Below are 21,607 nucleotides of genomic sequence, written 5' to 3' on the forward strand. Positions count from 1 at the left end.
GTGACATAGGTCACAGCTCAGGCCCCTGAGTCACCCCAGGAAAGGATGGCTCACATATGACTACTACTGGAGTGTCTGTTGAACAATACTGACTGTGACACTGCTAGGCCAGCTAGTGGGATGTTGTAAATATCCATATATTACTTGTGAATACAACTATGATACACATGTTTGTCTCACAAATCTAAGAGACCTATAGAGGATATGTACATAGTACAATACTGTCACAGGCGTGTGTGTTAAACTGCATGTGATATACTGAGCTCATACCATTCAACTGTCCAGTGTTCTGCACACTGATTATATGTGTGCCTCATATTTGTAGTCATTTACTCATACAGTTGTGTTATGTCTGAAAAATTATTGGCAAATATGTGCTATCGACTGACTTAAGTGTGTTACAGCAATATTAACAAAGCATCACTAATTTTGGGCCATTGCCCCCAATTTATGTGTGTTGTCCTCTAGATGTCCTGCTCTAACAGGTTGAGAGGTATGACTGAGCAGCAAAAGTGTAAATGCAATGTGTCATACTGACATAGAACAGAAATGTATATCAGGTATTACCTATGCACATGTATGTATGAATAGGTGTAGCTTGAACCTCAAAACAACAGACATGAGATGCAAAATGTCAAGTAAATAAGCTGTACATGTTGTATACATGTACAATCTTAGTTTGTGTGCATCCAACAGACATAAATTTCTTCAACTACTGGTTGCCGTATTGCTCTGACACAGACATGGGTACTAAAATAAGCATGATTATCATGTTGGAAATGGAGAATTGTCCAACTGTGTTATGAGCTTGTGTCCATGCCCACTACAAACAGCTATATGAGCACCTATATAGCCATATGGACTCAGCAATACCTGACTCGTAGAACTTACCTCCACCAAGGTAGAGTAATCCCTTTAGCTGGACAGCAGCAATGCCTAAACCACATAATCGGTTGCTATATTTGCTGTACAGGGCCAATTAGTAGCAGGCACCAACTTGGAAGCAAATCAACCTGTGTCTGAACAAGTATATGAGGTCACAGGTGAATTACTGTAAGGCTAACTATGAGTACATATTGGGCACATTCACCAAGGCCAATCACAAGGTTGTATTCATACATGACACAAAACACGTTAAGAACACAAACTTGTAACTGACGACTGAACAATTTACAATTCAGACCTATTGTGGATGGGAAATGAAATAAAACATGTTTTATCAGTCAATATCTAGATAGTCACTTTAAATTAAGTATGTCTAAATTCTCATACATCACAAAAGACTCCTGGGACTTTCTTAATATGATGAATCAAGTTAAAATGAAGGATGGAGACATTATGGTTACTATAGATGTTTGTAATCTTTTCACATCAATAATAGGGTTGATTTGGTTAGAAGAACAGCTTTTTGAATCAAAAACATTTGACCAAACCAAGATTAACACCCTGGTTGGTCTAATGGAAATAGTACTACATAACAACTATTTGTATTATGAAGGAAATTATTATAAGCAAATTGATGGAGTTGCAATTGTGCCCCATGTATCACTATTAATAATGACATATTGGGAGTACAACTATATTTTCAATAGTCCATTTAAACAATACATTAAAACATACACTAGATATTTGGATGATATCTTTATAATATGGGACACCGATGAGGTATCATTAAAAATATTTCTTGAATACATAAATCAAAATGTTCGATTCTTAAAATTTACACATCATATTGGCTATGAAAGTATATCATATTTGGATGTGGAGTTAACCTTTGATAAACATAGGGGATATTTAAAATCCAATATACATAGAAAATCAACCTTTTCCAACTCCTATCTTCACTATGACAGCTGGCACCCTGACCATCAAAAGAAGGGTGTTGTAAAGGGTCAGATGGTCAGGGCAGCCAGGATGATTAGTGAGGAGATGGAATTGTATGATGAATTGGAATTTATGCAAAGTATGTTTATAAGCAGGGGATATCCAGAAATCCTATGTGAAACAATTAAACAAGAAGTGAAAAATAAGAGACGGATAGGAATATATCAAGCCATTTTAAGTTATGGTTATGATAAAAATATAAATAAGACTCAGTATGAAAATAAGGATCAGATACCGCTATACATTTCAGTATATGATGATTGTAGCCCAATAATTAAGAATATTATTATTAGGAATTGGAATTTGTATATTAGTGAATATATGACAGCACCAATATTTCAAGGACCTATCAAATTTGTGTATAAAAAGGATATGTCTTTCAAAGAATTTTTTGAACATAACATTGAAGTACAACAACATAATAACAATAGACCAATTGGAAATTTTAGATGTGGAAGATGTACAACATGTAAGTATATACAAGATACACAGGATAAAATTAAAATCAATTTTAACAACATAAATATTAAAGGACATTTCAACTGTCATACTTCTAATGTGATTTATGTAGCATTATGTCAACAGTGTAGAGCCTTTTATATAGGCAAAACAAGTAGGAAGTTCAGGAATAGAATAAAAGAACATGTATTGGATATAAAGCATATGAAAACCACCAATGCTTTAGTGAGACATATCCAATTACATACTGATCATAAATTCAAATTTTGTATAATTGAACAATTACTGTATGATGTACAAGGAAGAATTACTAAATATGATCTAGACATACAGGAGTTAAAATGGCAGATTTTGTTGAATGCCCATAATTGGCCGGGACTCAATGAATACTGTACAATCCAACCTATCCTTATGAAAAATCATATTAAGGGTAGGTGTTAAGTTAGTCTTGTACACTACCAGTTTTAGGTTAATTTTAGTTTAATATAAAACTATTAAACCAATAAATGGGGGAACAAAATTATTATAATTTCAGAAAATAATTCTTACACAAGGAAAAGTAGTAGGTATAAGAGTATATTCATGTACATTTTATGTTTATTCAATCACTTGCATATAAATTGCAATAACATTTCTTTAGGAGTTATTATATGATTATAGATTATTAGTGTTAAACTATTGAATAAGGAATATCATATATACATATAAAGGTGGATAGTCCATGGGAGTATTTGTATGTAATTTATGAGGGTATAAAAAATTATACACACATTGCATCAATATAGTATCATGTTCATGCATTGCATTATTTAATGAATTATGATTTTGTTATAAATCCACTATTTTAATTTTTTATGTTTTTTATTATGTTTGTTCATAAATATTTATACATGTACATATTAGGTTATATTTTTATATAACATGGATTATTTTAATTAATTGTAGCATATTTATGTTTAGGACAATTGTTCAATAGTATATTTAATCATTCATTAATTAGGTGGTTTAATTAATTCGTTGTGTATATAAAGGGGAGGTAATTAGTGATTAGATTATTCTGAAGAAGTTCGTCTTGGCAATCTGTTGGATTGTTCCTATGGCGTTGTGTTGGCTGTATTAGTTTGTCTGTTTTCAAGAATAAATTCCATTATTGCTGTGGATCTATTTTGGCAACATCTTTCAGCATGGAGCTTTTTTGAAACAGTGTGAACATTTTATTTCTGACCAGGAGGTACGTGCCATTGCTGTAGTATACTCAGACTGTGGAACTTCCTAGTCGTCAGTTACAAGTTTGTATTCATACATGTCTTCAGTCTCAGAGGCAAAAACCCAACCCACCCTGTACTGGTGGTCAATCACACCGCATACTCACACAGCATAGCTATAGCCAACCCACCGCAGACAGGTTAAGGGAAAACATCACCCTCCTGTCCCACCATCAATATAGGTGGATATGCACAGCACCTGCACCCCTTCCCTCATCATCAGGGAGCAGGTCCATAATGTCTAATCAAAGGCAACAAATCCGAGAAGAACACATGCATATGCCCTCAGCTCCATTACACACTGTACACAAGCAAAGCCTGAGCACCATTGACATCCCATCTGCAAGGACGACAGTCACTGTCATCCCTCTACACAAAAGTGAATGATGAATGGTGGATTGTGCAATTTATTGGCCCTCATTGGGGGTAACCTGTCACATCAGGACCAGGAGTGCAACGCAAGCTCATACTGTGCTGATAGATGACAGGGGTATGATGTGGTTGTAAGTGGTGGCTAATGTTAGTCAATGGTGATGTGCAGGTTATGTACATAACATGACCAATGTATGAGGTCCAGTGATGTGTTTCCCTGTTTATGTCTTCCAAGTGACATGTGGCATGCAAGGCAGCCAGCGTACACTACAGCTGAAACTGCGGCCATGACAGAGATGATAATCAACCACCATGGGTTGATGTTTGGCCATGGCCAACAGAATCTGTGGGAGCAGTCTGCCTTGTGGGACGAGCTTGTCCACAGAGTAAACAACTTAGGTCACCATGGACGCACATACGATCTGGTCAGGCATCGGACGACTGACCTGTTACGCCATGCCCAGCAAAGGGCTGCTGCTGTGGCCAGGGACCATTCCGCCACAGGTGGAGGTCCCACTTGCACCAATGGAGGAGCTCCTTGCCAACCTTGGGGCAGCCACCACATGCCAGCAAAGCCAACACACACAAGTCATGGAGGTGGGTGGCACCCAGACAACAGAAGAGGAGCATCCAGGTAAGGCCATAGTGCACATCAATTTAATAATGTAGCAGCCATAAAGGCTTCTGTAGAGTATCTAGATGCATATGTCAGGTCAAACTGTATTTGTGAGTGGGGTTTTGTAATGCACACAAGTGCACATTTATGGTGAAGGACAGAAAATTGTGTGGTATCAGAGCTTGTACTGTACATGTGCCATTGCCCCCCATTTATATGTGCTGTCCTCCAGATGTCCTGCTCTAACATTTGAGAGGTATGACTAAGCATCAAGAGTGTAAATACAGTGTGTCATGTTGATGTAGAACAGAAATGTATATTAGGTAGCATCTTGTACCGATGCCACATTTGATTCTGCTGACCATACCTTTCCCTCGCAACTCCATAGGTACCTCTGGTCTGTTTGTGGGACAGCAGCCTGAAGACAGTGAGTAGGGTATTGTCCTATTGTAGCTCACCAATACCTCAGGCATGTTAAGGTCATGCATTTTACCATGCATGCAACTATTACTCTTAGCTATATTGCGAAATGTGCATGTTCACTTGTGGTGGGGTTAACTGCATTGCATCAGAGTGGTCACGACAGGGGCCTATTTGCAGGAGGTGTAACATATCCGTAGCATACCTCACAACCTGTCAATGCAAGATATCTGGGCAAAGACTGACAAAATGTGGGGACAAAGGAACAAAACCACCTTTCCACACAACAATGACCCAAACCATACAGCCACATCAACAAAAGAATAGATTCACCAGAAGACATTCAATGTTCTGGACTGGCTCAGCCAGAGTCCACACCTACATCCAATAGAAAATCTGTGGGGTAACCTGAAGAGGGCTGTGCACAAGAGATGTGCTCACAATCTGACAGAGTTGGAGGGCTTTTGCAAGGGGGAATGTGCAAATATTGCCCAATCAGAAAGTGCCATGCTGATAGACACCTTCCCAAGAGGACTGAATGCCATAATTAAATTAAAAGGTCCTTTAACAAAGTATTAGTTTAAGGGTGTGCACACTCACGCAACTAGGCTATTGTGCGTATTTCATTTACTATATGTTACCCCTACCCGATGCGCCATGTTCTTCAACTGGATTGCACAGGTTATAGGTCACATTAAAAGTGGGAAATGTTATGACATGATTTCTGTGGTCTCATGTTATATATCACAAAATCCTGGCATGTTAACAGGGGTGTGTACGATTATTATATCCACTGTAAGCATAGAAAGTTGCTAGAGTAACTGGCTTTGTTTTAACATAAATTTACTGCAGGTTATGAAGTCTGCAACTCCAATATGCCATTAATTAGTGGTGCCAGTCCACAGTTCATCACAGTAATGTATCAGACAACACAGGATTTATGAGGAACATACCAAAAATATGAGCCACACATCTAGTCATTCAGCAAAACTCTGCACAGTTGAGAGGTATGTTCTGTAGGAGTTGCCACTGTGCTATACAGGTGAACAGCAAAAATGTGTACATGGGTGCAGTTTGTGCTGGGTGAAGGCCCCATCACCTACCAACACTACTCATGTATCCCAGAGGTGTATATTAGTAGTAACATTAAGTGGAAAGGGCTGTACTGCATGATGTTGAGGGCCTGTCCCGAGTGTGTATGTTGTGGTCTGACTGTGTGTTGTGAATGTCACCAGTTGGTTATTGTGAGGTCTGTGTAATGCCTTTGTGCCACCTCACCTGAATGTGTCTGTGTGTGTCCATGTGTGCATGTGCGCGCGCGCGCGCGCGTGTGTGTGTGTGTGTGTGTGTGTGTGTGTGTGTGTGTGTGTGTGTGTGTGTGTGTGTGTATACCAGCAAACCTTATAGTGCAGATATTAATTTAGGGTCTATATTACATGATTGAAGCTTTAGTTAGTTGAGTAACTAAAGCTCGATCACTAAATGCCAAAAACGCAAAACCGCGAATGGCAGTTTCCATGCAGGGAAACAATTTGTTTGGCTGTTATGCAGATTTTGCCCTTTCTACAATGTGGAGTGCTCTTGGAGTTGGTATATTCAGTTAGGGGAGATCTGGGGGGAGAAACCCAACCCCATTTAATTTGTGTTTAATGTTTTTGTTTTTCTTGTTGGGACTATGGCATTGTTCCCTGCGTGGAAACTGCCATTCGCGATTTTGCATTTTCAATGTTTAGTGATCAAGCTTTAGTTACTAGACTAACTAAAGCTTTTATCATGTAATATAGACACATTCATTTGCATATGTTGTCTTCTCGTCACAGGTGGACATGGTGGCCATGGTCCCTCATGGTCAGAATCTGATGTCAGTGTCTCTGCAGACTCAGACCATGATGGTGGTCCTAGTGAGGTGCAGGTGGGGTTGTCAGGGGCTGAATCTGTGCCATCAGTTGGCATTCCACAGTCATCCACAATGTCTCTGCACACAGTCACAATGCCTACACATACCCTGTCCCCAGTAGCCACAGATAATGGACAATTGGCAGGTGGTGGCATGGAACAGGCTAGTGTGGTGCCTATGGCAAGTCTGAGTGTAGACACCAGCCATAGCCAGAGTGCAGGTGAGGTCCCACACAGGCGGGTGGACAGGGGTGTTTGAAGGAGGATTGCTGCCCATTGAGCCGCTATCGCAAGTGCCACAGCAGGTGTCACCAGACACATGTTTTGGGCTGTCATGGATGCAGAGGCATGTAGTGAATGCAACACCAGACAAATACTAAGGGTCTTGGATGCAACTCTTCCTGGCTTATGTGATGACATACATGACCTTGTTGAGGTCACATGTCAAAATATTGAGGTCATGAATAGAGGATGGGATGAGACCTTGGCAATCCTTGACCGTGGAATTTCTGTGCTGCAGCATGTTGTGGGAGATGGGCATTGGCCACATGGATGTAGGTCAGCACCAACATCCGCTGAGAGTCTACGTGGCTGTACACCTTTGCACTCCCATAGTGACAGTCCCACTAGCAGTACTGATGGGCAGGTACAGTCCACGCCACAACAGAGCAGGCCATGTGCACATGGTCCTGGCCGGTCTCATCATGGACATGGATCCAGCAGGCAGCAGTCACCATTGGGGAGTAGTACTGCATCTGGTCTTGGGCCTGGTGGTGCCAGTAAGACCCCTGGCAGGACCAGTTTATGTGTCTGTGGCCAGAGATAGTGAACTGTACACCTTGCCATGTACGGTCCATAGCTGTCCAACATACCCTGTGTAGGCGTGACTGTATGCATACAAACACACACATCACCATCACAGCCAGGTCACCTCCAGACACACCTGCATGGCCCATTCATAGAACACCCCTCCAAACACACACACATGTCAACCATATAGCCCAGCCTAGGCCTCTGGCAAACCCACACAACACCCTGTGCATATGATGATACCTGTGCCACATCCCAGTCATCCATACCACCAACACAGGGGCGTGCTAATATAGTTCTGATGCACAGGGTGAATTAAGTACAGTTTAGCTATGTAATGCTGTGTAAGGTGCTGTCATCTGGCATTTGTAATGGGTACACTTCAGAGTGTGTGTACCTTTTCAGCTATGATGCATTATTGGTGTTAGTAACACTGACTGAATGTAGTCTAACATGTTGTATTCTGTTTGTGTTTTAGGTGTCTGTGTGTCAGCAGGATGTGGCCTTGCAGATATTGCCAATGAGGGGATGGCAGAGTGGTAACACATCAATCATGTCAGAGCTGAGGTACAGCTGTATATGTACACATTTACCAGGTCTGTGTAACAGTTATTGCATGTGCCACAGAGCTTATAGGGCTGAGGGATGTATACAGGTAAGTCTATGGTGGTTGACATCAGCAGCCCATGTAAAGTGGACAATGGTAAGTGTAGTGGGTATAATACACCTCCAATTGGTAAAACCCACACCCCCAGAGGATATTGTGTTGACCAAACACACAAAGAATACTGTTACCACACAAGCAGTCACACACACACACACACACACACACACACACACACACACACACACACACACACACACACACACACACACACACACACACACACACACACACACACACACACACACACACACACACACACACACACACACGCATGCACAGGATCACAGTTGCCAGTGTTGGGTTTGGATCCCTTGCCCATCTAGTTAGTGGTACTACAGTATTATGTGGTTATTGCAGGTGGCATGGAACTAATAGTGTGATGACTGTTCCAAGGTCCCTGGAAAGTGAATACCATCACATGCCCTTGTGAGTTATGGCAATGGGGGTGTACTGGGTGTGGAAGGACTAATTAGACTGTCACCTACAAGACTACACACTCACAAACACTGCTATACACACCAATGCACACACAATTGCCAGTACTGACATTAGCAGCCCTACCTATCATGTTATTCATTCCTTACTGTTACATAACTGTTGCACATGGCACAGGGCTTATAAGGCTGAAGAGTGTCTGCAAAGACCTCTATGGTGGATGTGAACAGTGGTCTTTGTAAAGTGGACCTTGGGATGTGGACTGGGAGTACCATGGCCTAAAATTGTTAACCACGGCCACCCAATGGAGATAGTTCTCACACACACACACACACACACACACACACACACACACACACACACACACACACACACACACACACACACACAAACACACACACATATATATACTCAAACACACATTGCCAGGACTGAGATTAGCAGCCCTGCCTATTTTGTTAGTCAGTCCATACTGTTACATAGTTCCTGCATGTGGCATGGGGCTCACTGGGATGAAGAGTGTCAACAGATACCTCTATGGTTGATGAAGACAGCGGGCCCTGTAAAGTGGACCTTGGGACGTGTACTGGGAGTACCATGGCCTAAAAATATAAAACCCACCCCCAATGGATATAGTTCTCACTCAAACACATACACAGGATACAGTTATTGCGCACACACACACACACACACACACACACACACACACACACACACACACACACACACACACACACACACACACACACCAATTTGCCAGGACTAAGATTAGAACCCCTACCTATCTAGTTATTACTAATGCAGTATTATGGATCTATCGAATGCACCATGGAGCTTTTAGTGTGAAGGCTGTCCCACAGTTTTTCTAAAGTGAACAACATCACCAGCCCTTGTAAAGTGTGGCAATGGGCAGTGTACTGTGAGAGTGAGGCCTCAAAATGCTGCATCCTACAAATATACGCACATTTGCCAGGAGTCAAATTAGAACCCCTACCTATGTAGCCATTGGTACTATCGTGTTATGCAGCTACCGCATGCATCGTGGAGCTTATAGGGTGAAGAGTGTCTCAAGGGATGTATATAATGTATGACATCACTAGTCCTTCTAAAGTATGGCAATGGTAGGTGTACTGGGTGAGAAGGGCCTCAAACTACTTTCATCCACATGTTTACACATTCAGAAACTCTTTTATACACACTAATGCACACGCACACATGTTTGTAAGTACTGAGATCCATAGGTTCATAGGTTCATATGTGTGTACTAGGCGAATGGCCATGGAGCCTTTACAAGCCAAGCCCATGGGATTACCCTGGCATGGTGCCACCTGATGATGGTCCCCAGTGTGTCTAACAAGTATAGCCACTGGAGTGATCTCCAAGGTGGGATTTCTATTCCCCATCCACTCATCCAGATTTCCCCTTGAAGAGGGCCAGTGAGGTGCTCTGCTTGACATGTATGTGAAGTCTACTCCATAGCGTGGGCAGTTTCTGGGTTATAAACTGGTCCCTCCAGCATGTTCTGTTGATTGTGGAAATGGGGATGAGGTCTCTGGGGCATGTAGTGTGAACAGATTGGGTTCTTTATATGTAGCATTCCTGACAGAGGTGCGTTAGACATGGCTTTCTAAATCAGGCAGAGATCGCATCTAGGTAGCCAGTATGAGACAGAGAATAGTTGGAGTTATTGGCGTCTGTCCATAGAGGACAAGTGTTTAATGCCTAGGATCCTCTTTGAAAGGTACTTTTGTAGCCTCTCCAGTTGTTGCAGGTGTCCAGTGAGGTATATGCCAAATGGGCCATTGAACTCATTGATTGGCCTAATGAGGGGAGAGTAGAGGGAGACAATGACCTGGATGCAATAAACTGGACTTCCTCGATGCAACACCATTAGTAATGACATGTGCCACATACAAGGACTTTCTGAACACAGTGGCACTGTAGTTGTCATTGTCAACCTGTGTCCCCAGTTTTCTTATAACGACTTCAGTGTTCAGTGGATTACCATCAATGTGGTGATTCATGGGAACCATGTTGCTCTCAAAGGGGATGTCAGCACATTTTCTGGCATTAAGCTAAAGTCCAGGGTTCTGACACCAGTCATAGGTCTCAGTGAGGCCTTTCTGCAGGATGTAAACATCACATGGGGAGGTAATAATAGCACCCACCTTGCAGTTGTCTGTGAGCATTGTCAGCCAGAGTCCCTTCATGTTGGGCTGTACTTCAGAGTCATAGATCCCGAACATGAGGGCACCCAGGACCAAACCCTGTGGGACTCCACTCATGACTGGTCAGCAGTCTGACATGGAGTCCGCTGCTTTCACACAGTGGGTTCTATCTGTGAGCCAACTGGTCAGCAGTCTGACATGGAGTCTGCTGCTTTCACACTGTGGGTTCTATCTGTGAGCCAGTTTGCAAGCCACCTAATGATATAAAGGTTTATGCCTAGCTGAATGTGTTAGTCTATGATTCCTGAGTGGTGAATGGTATCCAAGGAATAGAAAGTCCGCCTATCTTGCTATTTATTTCATACTGTTACATAGTTATTGAACATGGCACAGAGCTTATAGGGCTGCAGAGTGTCTACAGCTACCTCTACAGTGGATGACAACAATGGGCCTTGTAAAGTGGACATTGGGATGTGTACTGGGTGGACTGCAGCACAAAATTGCAAAACCCGCCCTCTAATTGATATGGTTCTCACACAAACACACACCCATCCACCCATGATACTGCTCTCATGTATGCACACACACACACACACACACACACACACACACACACACACACACACACACACACACACACACACACACACACACACAAACTTGCCAGGATTGAGATTAGTACTCCTACCTATCTAGTTAGTGCTAATACAGTGTTATGCATTTATCACACACTCCACAGAGCTTATAAGGTAAAGGGTGTCTCAAAGTACTGCTAAGGTGAGGAACATCACCGGTCCTTGTAAAGTATGGCAATCAGTGATTTACTGGATGAGAGAGCCCACAAAATGCTTTAACCTACACATATACACACTTACACACACATTTTCCAGGACTGAGATTAGAACCCCTGCCTAATTATCTATTTGTACTACAGTGTTATGCAATTATCACATGTGCCACAAAGCTTGTAGGGCTGTAGGTGGACCAAAGATACTTCTAAGGTGACTGACATCAGCAGGACTGCTAAAGTAGGGCAATGGGAACTGTCCTGGGTGTAAACAGGCTTAAAAGATTTAATCTACAGGCACAAACACACACACTTTTACATTTGCCAGGACTGAGATTAGAGCCCCTACCTAAATAGTTATTTGTACTATTTTGTTATGCAGTTATCACACACACCACAGAGCTTATAGGGCAGAAGCCAATCCAACAGTACTTCTACAGTGAATGATATCAGCAGATCTTGTGAAGTAGGACAATGGGAGATGTACTGGGTGGGAATGGACTAAAACACTTATTCCTAAAGACACCCCCCACAAGAGTCATTTGTACTATAGTGTTACACAATTATCACACACACCACAGAGTCTGTAGGACTGGAGGCTGCCCAAAGGTACTTCTAAGGTGACTGTCATCAGCAGGACTGCTAAAGTAGGGCAATGGGAAGTGTACTGGGTGTGAACAGGCTCAAAATCTTTAACCTACAGGCACAAACACACACTTTTACATTTGCCAGGACTGAGATTAGAGCCCCTACCTAAATAGTTATTTCTACTACAGTGTTATGCAGTTATCACACACACCACTGAGCTTATAGAGCAGAAGCCAATCCAACAGTACTTCTACAGTGAATGATATCAGCAGATCTTGTGAAGTAGGACAATGGGAGATGTACTGGGTGGGAATGGACTAAAACACTTATTCCTATAGACACCCCCCACAATGGTTATTTGTACTATAGTGTTACACAATTATCACACACACCACAGAGTGTGTAGGACTGGAGGCTGCCCAAAGGTACTTCTAAGGTGACTGACATCAACAGGACTGCTAATGTAGGACAACGGGAAATGTACTGGGTGTGAACAGGCTCAAACTCTTTAACCTACAGAGACAAACACACAAACATGTTTACATTTGCCAGGACTGAGATTAGAACCCCTACCTAAATAGTTATTTGCACTACAGTGTTACACAGTTATCACACACACCACAGAGCTTATAGGACAGAGACCAGTCCAACAGTACTTCTACAGTGAATAACATCACCAGATCTTCTGAAGTAGGGCAATAGGAGGTGAACTGGGCGGGAATTGTATAATAGTGTTACTCAGTTCTCACATGCACTATAGAGCTTACAGAACTGAAATCAGTCGAAAGGTACTTCTAAGGTGATTGACATTAACAGATCTTGTAATGTAAGGTAATGGGAAGTGTACTGGGTGGGTAAGGCATCATAATACTTAGACCTACAGACATACACTCACACACACACACACACACACACACACACACACACACACACACACACACACACACACACACACACACACACACAAAGGTAGGTGATGTGGTATTCCAACCCCCACCTCAGTACCCTCACACAATGAATCTCATCTTCATGCTGGCACATGCCAGTGGTTACAACTGGTATGGAACTGTCTGCAGCAGGACATCACTCAATGCCATTCAGGGTATCCCTGTGTATGACTCACTGTACTTGTGTCTCCTTGTGTGTCTCACTCTATCACTGTCTGTCCCTCTCTTCCCCATGTCTGTGTGTCTGTATGCTTGACATATTGTAATATGTTGCCCATATATATGTGTGTGTGTGTGTGTGTATCACATGCAACAGATGCAGATATACCACATATGTGTCACCTACAGCTTGCTGTGGGTAATCCTGTCTGATGTGTGTGTGTGGAGACAATTAGGTTTACATAGCTGTGTGTATGCAAAGACATTTGCACAATAAACAGATATATAGTCGGATGTAGTTTCAGACACGGGCTTCACTTCTCTAAGTGTAGGAGCATGCTCAGTATAACCTTCTATAGTAAATGTGGGAATTCATTTCAGAGATAGTTGTACTTCAGTCCAGGGTGTTGTGTGCTACAGCCATACCTTGCAACCTGTTTGTGCAAGAGTTCTGGAGATAGGCTGTTGATATGGGGAAACAATGGGCCAAACATATGGGGGTACTGTAACTATTGCTCTTATCAATGTATGAGTTGCTTGAGTCACATGGTTTGTTTTAGCAGACATTTTTTGACATATGTAATGTTTGACACTGTACTGTATTGTGTCATTACCTAATGACAGAGGTAATCGGATCATCAGAGTTATTGACCAGAGAAATACAAGATGGATGATGCACAGACCTATAATATGAGGTAAAGGATAGACATTCTTGCACAATCCAGCCAGTTGGGAGTTGTGGCTACAGGTGATTGACTGATAAAGCTGTGTAAATGGTCCAGCACCTTGGTGATATACTGGCTGGGGATCTCCTGGTTGTGCAGTATTCTTCTTACTTGAAAGGTTATATACTGGTGTGGCCATACCTGTCAACTGTACAGACTCATGCAGATTATCCAGATTCATGTCTCATATATCTGGTTAGTTTCCCTTAACATTGTGGTTTTCTAGCACATTTGTTGCAAATCACTCAATGTTGCAGTCAGGGAATAATGACAGAACATTAGAGTTTCAAACTTCACACCCTTCATGACATCCATGCTGTAAAGGCTGCCAGCCTAGCCAGATAGGATTTTATACATAATTCTATCATTTGTAAATATGAGTGTTGAACTACAGACTTGTTTTCTTAAATGAAAGTATATGCTGTGAAATGTGAACTTAAAACAATGTAACAACATTGTTCTATGCTGTAAAGAAAGCTAAGACAAGCATTTCTTGTTTGTCCTTTGAAGTTCAAATTATTTCATGACTGTCTTTGATATTTACAATTCAGCTCCAGCCGGGCTAGATGAAGGCATCCTGTGTATTGTTTTAACTTAAGGAATAATTACTAGAGTTTACATGTGGAATGTCTTTTATTGATGTAGTTTCCTGCAGCGGCAAGATAACAAAAGAATGCAGTTTCTGTTGGCCTGGGAACACCAGGAAAGTGATAGAATAATGTAATATTTATCAGAACTGAAATTTCAATTTAAACAGAGAGAATCAGTAGGCATTAAGCATTTTTGTCTTGATCATCCAAATCACAGCACTGTCTTGCTCATATGTAAGTTATTTAGATTTGTGTTTTCTTTTAGAAATAGCTAGGAACTAGAAAGATTAGACTAAGTGTTTTTCTGTGATGTCAAAACTGTACTACTGATTTATTTTAAGTATTTCTGTGTGATCTGTGAACTCTTGACTAGCACTGTATTGTAGAAAGTATTGTCTTGTGGTTTTAATAATTTATTAGTAAATATTTTAAAACCTTTTAACTGTGGCTGGTTTGTGTAGAGATAATTTAAGCTCTAGAGTACATTGAATATTTATAGAATTTACTGTCCAAGTCACTCCAAATAAGCTTTGACTGTTTAGTCACACTTACCAATTGGATAATAATATTGCACAGTAATAATTAGACACCCTTATAAGGACCTTTGAGTAGCTGCTAATTATTAGTGGGTGGTGGCAGCTGGTACTACTGTATAGTCTGGGAAAAGGGGGCACAGCTGGAGAACCTGTGTCAGCCTTCCCCAGAAGTGTTTGTGTGGTGGTGTAAACTCTTCTCAAAGTGTGTGTGTGTCAGCTACTTGAGCAGGGACATGAATCACTGGTTGAACAGAGAGGGTGCTAGAGCTTTTAGCTTGCCCACTAGATCTGGATCCTATATCTGTGCCAGTGGGGAGTCTTATTGGGGACCTGGAGAGCAAGGGAGCAACCAGCCCCGGACTGACTGTGATCTCTGTGTGCTATTAAGGGAAATTGCACTTTACTGTGTGTATTTGTTATCCTTTCCTCCTATATGAGACTCTCTCTCTGGTGTTAGTGGTGAGGATTGAAGCTCCTTGATTGCTGGGCCAGGGCACGGGCATCACACATGCTACTATGCACCCCCTCTGTTATTCTATCAACTTTCTAACATTATGAGAGCAATATTTTAAATGTGTCCCTATAGTTGGGCCTTTATCCCACCATTATGTATGGCTTTGTCCAGATTTCTTTCTCTATGAGGATGAGAAGTATGCTACTAGCATTTAGCAGCATGGCCTTACATTTGCATTTTGTTGACTGTGTTATGTTGGTAGTATGGACCCCACGACATTCTCTACAAAGGCACTATAGGTGAGGCATGGGTCTTTGCCAGAGGCCTGTAGGTCATGTGAGACTGATGCAGGCCATCTGTAGCAAGGCAGTATGATCTGTCACTCATATGTTCCCAGGCTGCCAGGCAGTGAACCCCCCCCCGGGTGACAATGGTAAGTGACAGAATACACTGTTGTGCTACTAGGCACAATACCTCTCTACATATGTGAGCCAGCCATCTAGACAAAGCCATGAGTAATTGGGTGATGAAGGCCTAAATATATGGACCATTATAACTACTGGCCTTACAAACCTGGAAGAGTGATACAATAACAGATTTTGCATTAGCATGCATTTTTTATAGGGTATAAAGTCTGAGACACTACAATCCATCATTATTTTCTGACTTTAGACTTTCGTGGTTTGCCAGTGATTTGCCAGACAACCACTATTTTGGAATAAAGACACCACAAATATGATGCAAACCTGTGTACATTCTGCAGACGGTCTGTACAGTTGTGAGGTATGATAGGCACTGTGTAGGTTACTCCAACCTGTGTGCTGTTCATATGTGTGGCCCCCTGTACATGACCTGTCCAGTTTCCCAGCAGTAATGGATATTGACATTTGGACAATGTGTACACCTCCCACCGTAGGTGTAGCTGACATGCAAAATAGTTGCTACTGCATTTCATGGAACATAGCCCTGTCTACCACAGTACTGCACCTAGGCCACAAGTTATCATGTGGATTGGGACAGCCCTGGCAATGTGTGCTCTGCTGCTATTACCCTACAAACTTACACGTTACTGCATTTCTATGTGAATATGGGTGTGTGGGGGGGGGGCACACCTGTCAACAGTACACATTTGCCCAGACTATGCTGATATTGGCATTACATTTTGGTTTCATTTAGTACAGTATTGTGCCCTGTCTTGGAGAATAGAGACATATCACTAAAGACTGCAGGTTAGATTGTAAAGCCATACAATTGAGTTTCAGACTTCTTACCCTTCAGAGCCTTACTGCAAATGCAATACCTGCTGTGATATCACTGTGTAAGTTTGTAGGGGGTATTCCATCATTGTCGCCATTTGTGGGCCTTTGCCAGACATTCCTTTATGGTTTTCTATGGTTGACTTGCTGTGTGAGTCTGAGGGGGTGAGTACGGGATCGCCACAGTGACATCCATGCATGTGACCTATGACCCCCCACTTAATTGGCCCCTCACATATACTGCAGTGGGATTTGTCACTTTAAATGATACTGCATAGTGTGGGGAAGCCAGTAATGTGCATACATTTCCTGGTTTCCCATATAGCTGTCAGTTGTCTGCTGCTATACCAGTAGGCCACCCCATTCCATTGCATGCATGCAGCATTACCATAGCTATGGTACCAAAACATACTAATCCATTCATTTATTGTTAAGAAGACTGACTTACCTTGTGCTCATGGCAGTTATGAAGATGGTGCTTGAGGGCTACCTATGTTGGATGCACACAGTACACTGCCTATATATGGTAAGTTACAGGTAATATGATGTATGTGCCATCCATTTTACTGTGTGTGCGAGTCAGAGAGAGGTGTCAGTTCCTGGGTCCCTATAGTGTCAGTGTGTGTGCTATGCATTGCCTCTTTGCCAAGACCTGGGCATACTGGGCATGCCTCTGTCTGCCTACAGGAGCAGGCTCAGGGGCTTCCTCCTCTGAGTCCCTCTGTGCCTATGGGGACCTTGGCAATGGTGGGGGGCTGTGTGGCCTTTCCCTGTGCTGTTCCTGCTGCAGCTGTTTCTGCAGGATCATATTTTGTAGCATGGCACATACTATGAACATGTGTTCACATGTGGCTGGAGAGTACTGGAAGGCTCTACCAGATATGTCCATGCAGCGGAACCGTGACTTGAGCATTCCGAACACACACACTGTAATGATCCTAGTTTGTGCCTGTGCCTCATTATGGCATTCTTGAGTGGGTGTGTGTGTGCATTTCTGATGGGTGTCATCATCCACGGCTCCAGTGCATAGCCAGCATCCTCTATCAGATGGCCATATGGGATGTCCCCACTGGGAAATGCCTGGTACAGCTGTGATGAATGCCAGCTGTGGGAGTCGTCATCGCTTCCAGGGCTGCCAGCACACACATTAATGATAATGCCCTGGGCATTGCACACAACATGGCAGCTGATGGAGGAGAAGCCCTTGTGGTTTATGTAGACCCTACCCTGTTCACCGGATGGTGCTTTGATGTGGATGTACATGCAGTCTATCCCACCCAATACCTCTGAGTATTCTGCTACACAGTGGAAGAGATGCATATTGCTGGTCCTCTCCTCATGGATGTTGGGGAGTAAATGTGCTCACAAGCATGTGGTAGGATGGCATCCAGGAACTGGTGGAGTACCCTAAATGCAGATGTCTGAGAGACCCCCATGATGTCCCCAGTAGGTCTTTGGAAAGTACCTGTAGCTAGTATTCTTAAGGCTACACATACCTTGGTATCCACTGGGTTGGGTTCTCCTCTGTTGGCTTTGGGACTGAGTTGAGATTGGCACAGCTCAATGATTTGCTGAAGTATGTCTCTGTCCAGCCTGTGGTGCTCTACTATCTCCAGATGATGTAGCCCCTGGTAAGTTACCCTGGGTCTGAACATTCTTCTCCTCCTCCTCCTCCTCAGTCTGTGGCAGCTGTCAGCATTATCCTCCTCACTGCCCTCAGCCTCTAGCACATGCTGATGGATCAAAGCAATGGCAGCCCCTAACATTTATTTGGTTAAAATTACCCTACATATGTACACCAATGGTGCCAAGTTTGTGGGAAAAAACAGACTGTAAGGTGTTTGCATAGTTTATACTGTTGTGCTGCAGATGCTGCCTGCATGATTGGCTGACTATGAGGCATTCCACCTGCCAGCTATGTTATTTGTACTCGATTGCTTTTATTGTTATTTCCCTTTTTTTTCTTTTTCTCTTCCCATTTACACCCCATTTAAGCCCTGAAGGTGCCCAAATGTAAACAGTCCTGCTATTTCCATTTTGGTTTTACACCTGGTGCATGCCCCACAAACTTGTTTAGCGAAGGTAAACAATGAGAAATGGCCTTCCTCTGGACACAAACATGCTCTTCATTTCATGGAATAAGTCAATACAGCCTCAGACACACCCCCTTGCTTAGCTGTGCTTAGCTATGCTCATCTGGGAACCCTGGAGCTCCACTGTGCTTACACCAAGCATGACACACCACCTTTTCATGTCTGCTGCTCCTTCTGCTTGCACTACTGCATTAGAGTGCCTACATGGTTAGGTGCAGTTCGGCACTTGTCTTCTTTTTGTGATTCAGTAAATTTCCCTCAATAGCATACCCCACTGTCTTAGTCCCTAGTTACAGCACTACACCAGAGCCTTTCTCCTTAGCAACCAGTGTTCCCTGCTATTGTTTTGATTCTGCATGCCATAGACTATAATGGCAAAATGCAAATTTCACTTAGAATTGACTTTTCACATTTTTTTTATTTTTGGCACAATCCCATTTGCGTGCCTCTGCCCTATGCTTAAATGGCCGAGATCGGCCAAAAAAAAAACTTTGATTTTTATAATTTTGCAATACTTTTCTGGGCCAGTAGCCATATATTTGGCCATTGGCATGCCTAAGGATTAGAATACATGCTTTAGTTTGAGCTGTGTTAAATAAAATCAAGAGATCAATACACAGGAGGTTCAGGTTCAAGTTTACTAGTGTACACCAGGAGGCAAAAAACGTACAAGTACAGAATTTTGTCTGACATGAAACAGGAAGTACACAATTTTTATAGTTTCTTACATTCAAGTTGTGCCCACCTTACTGACGTGGTCAGTCACAGGGCATCTACATCACTTTAGCTTACAGTATTCTATTCATAAAATAATGCTGATGCTGTATATTTAAAAAAGTTTTCCTCTGGTAACAATACGGCCTTGCTTACCACCTGGTCAGACATAATGTCTTTCTGTAAAGTTACTTCTTCAAGGTTTCAGACTAGTTCGAATACAATAGCAGATTCAGTCTTTTAATACACTTCTTTGTTCCCCTGTAACACTTTCCCAACAGCTGCATGTTATCTAGTAACACATACATAAGGCCAATCATCCCAGCAGGAAAGAGCAGAAGATTTTCATTATTTCACATATTTAATTTCCTGACCCAGCAGATAATCATTTGCGAAAAGCATAAACATTAGAACTTGCTTGAGCTAGCAGCTGCCAGGGTCAGAGGCCAACTTGCAACAAGGCACACTGCAGTTTCAAAAACTTCTTGCAATTACACACGAATTCATCCTCTTTGTTATATCAATAGAATAAAATGCATTACATACTACTTTGCTTTTAAAACTAGCACTTCACATATATTCAAATACATATTTCTCTAACATTTTCCCTCCTATTAATACTTTCTATTCTATTTTGAAGTATGCATAATGTCATTTCATCTCCTAACCTCTTCCACTAAGGATTTTCAGCTAGGTGAGTCATTTGATCTATACTTCAGAAAAAGTTTCGTCTGAGATTAATTTTTCAAACTCAATATCTTGGTACAAGGTTTCAGTAACAGATACATCAATAAAATCTTTGATTAATCTTTTCATGCAGGGGAATTCCACAACAAATACATGCTCCTAATAGAAGTAAATCCACACAGATGGCGATCAGAATATTCATTAGGATGGAACCCCACCCCCTAAATAAATTCTGGAAGAAGTCCATCAGTGGGTTTGTGCCTGGTTCAGTCATGGCTGATACCTGCTGAATTACCTCTAGGTGGTTGTTAATTTTGCGCCTGTTGTCCGGAATAAACGCACAGCACTCTTCTTTGATAAGCGTGCACGTACCACCCCTCGCCGCTAGGGTGAAGTCAAGAGCCATTCGATTTTGTAGCACAACAGTTCTCATTGCATTCAGTTCATCAGTCACCAGTTCTAGGGCAGAGAAAGTTGCATTACTTATTACTTTGAGATGTTTCGACAGCTTCCTCAACTCTCAGATTGATTTGACTGCTCCATATGCTGGGAATATTCCTGCCCAAGATATAACACTGTCACTCAAGTCCATATGAGTCAATTTGTTTTTGTCTTTTATGGTATTATGGTTTTTCCAGCCAGCTTCGATCCGTCCTACTGGATTTACAGGTTTCTCGACTGGACCTTCAGGTTTTCGGGCTGCTTCTCTCACGTTTCGTATCTTACCCAAAAGTAATTCCGTAGTATGTCTTATAGCCGGAACCAGATAACCCAAAAAACAACTGCCGGACCAATTCTCAGGTAGCCATTTGTATGCTTTTTCCCACAAATAAAATAACAATTTTCTACTTTAGTACTAATACGCATTAACCCTGCATGAAACATTTTCTGGTCTATAACTGACAATTGTTTAAATAAAACAGGATTCTTGCGAATTTCATTCATGGTTGTTTTCACTGAGTTCAAATATGAGTCATAATTAGTATTGCAAAAAGTATTGCCATTACTAGTCTTAATATAACACCTATAAGATATCGTTATATTACAATTGCTCCAGCCCACCTGGAGAGTATCATTTT

The sequence above is a fragment of the Protopterus annectens genome, chromosome 4.part0 (genome assembly GCF_019279795.1).
Source record: "Protopterus annectens isolate FY-2018-M chromosome 4.part0, PAN1.0, whole genome shotgun sequence".
NCBI lineage: Eukaryota > Metazoa > Chordata > Ceratodontiformes > Protopteridae > Protopterus > Protopterus annectens.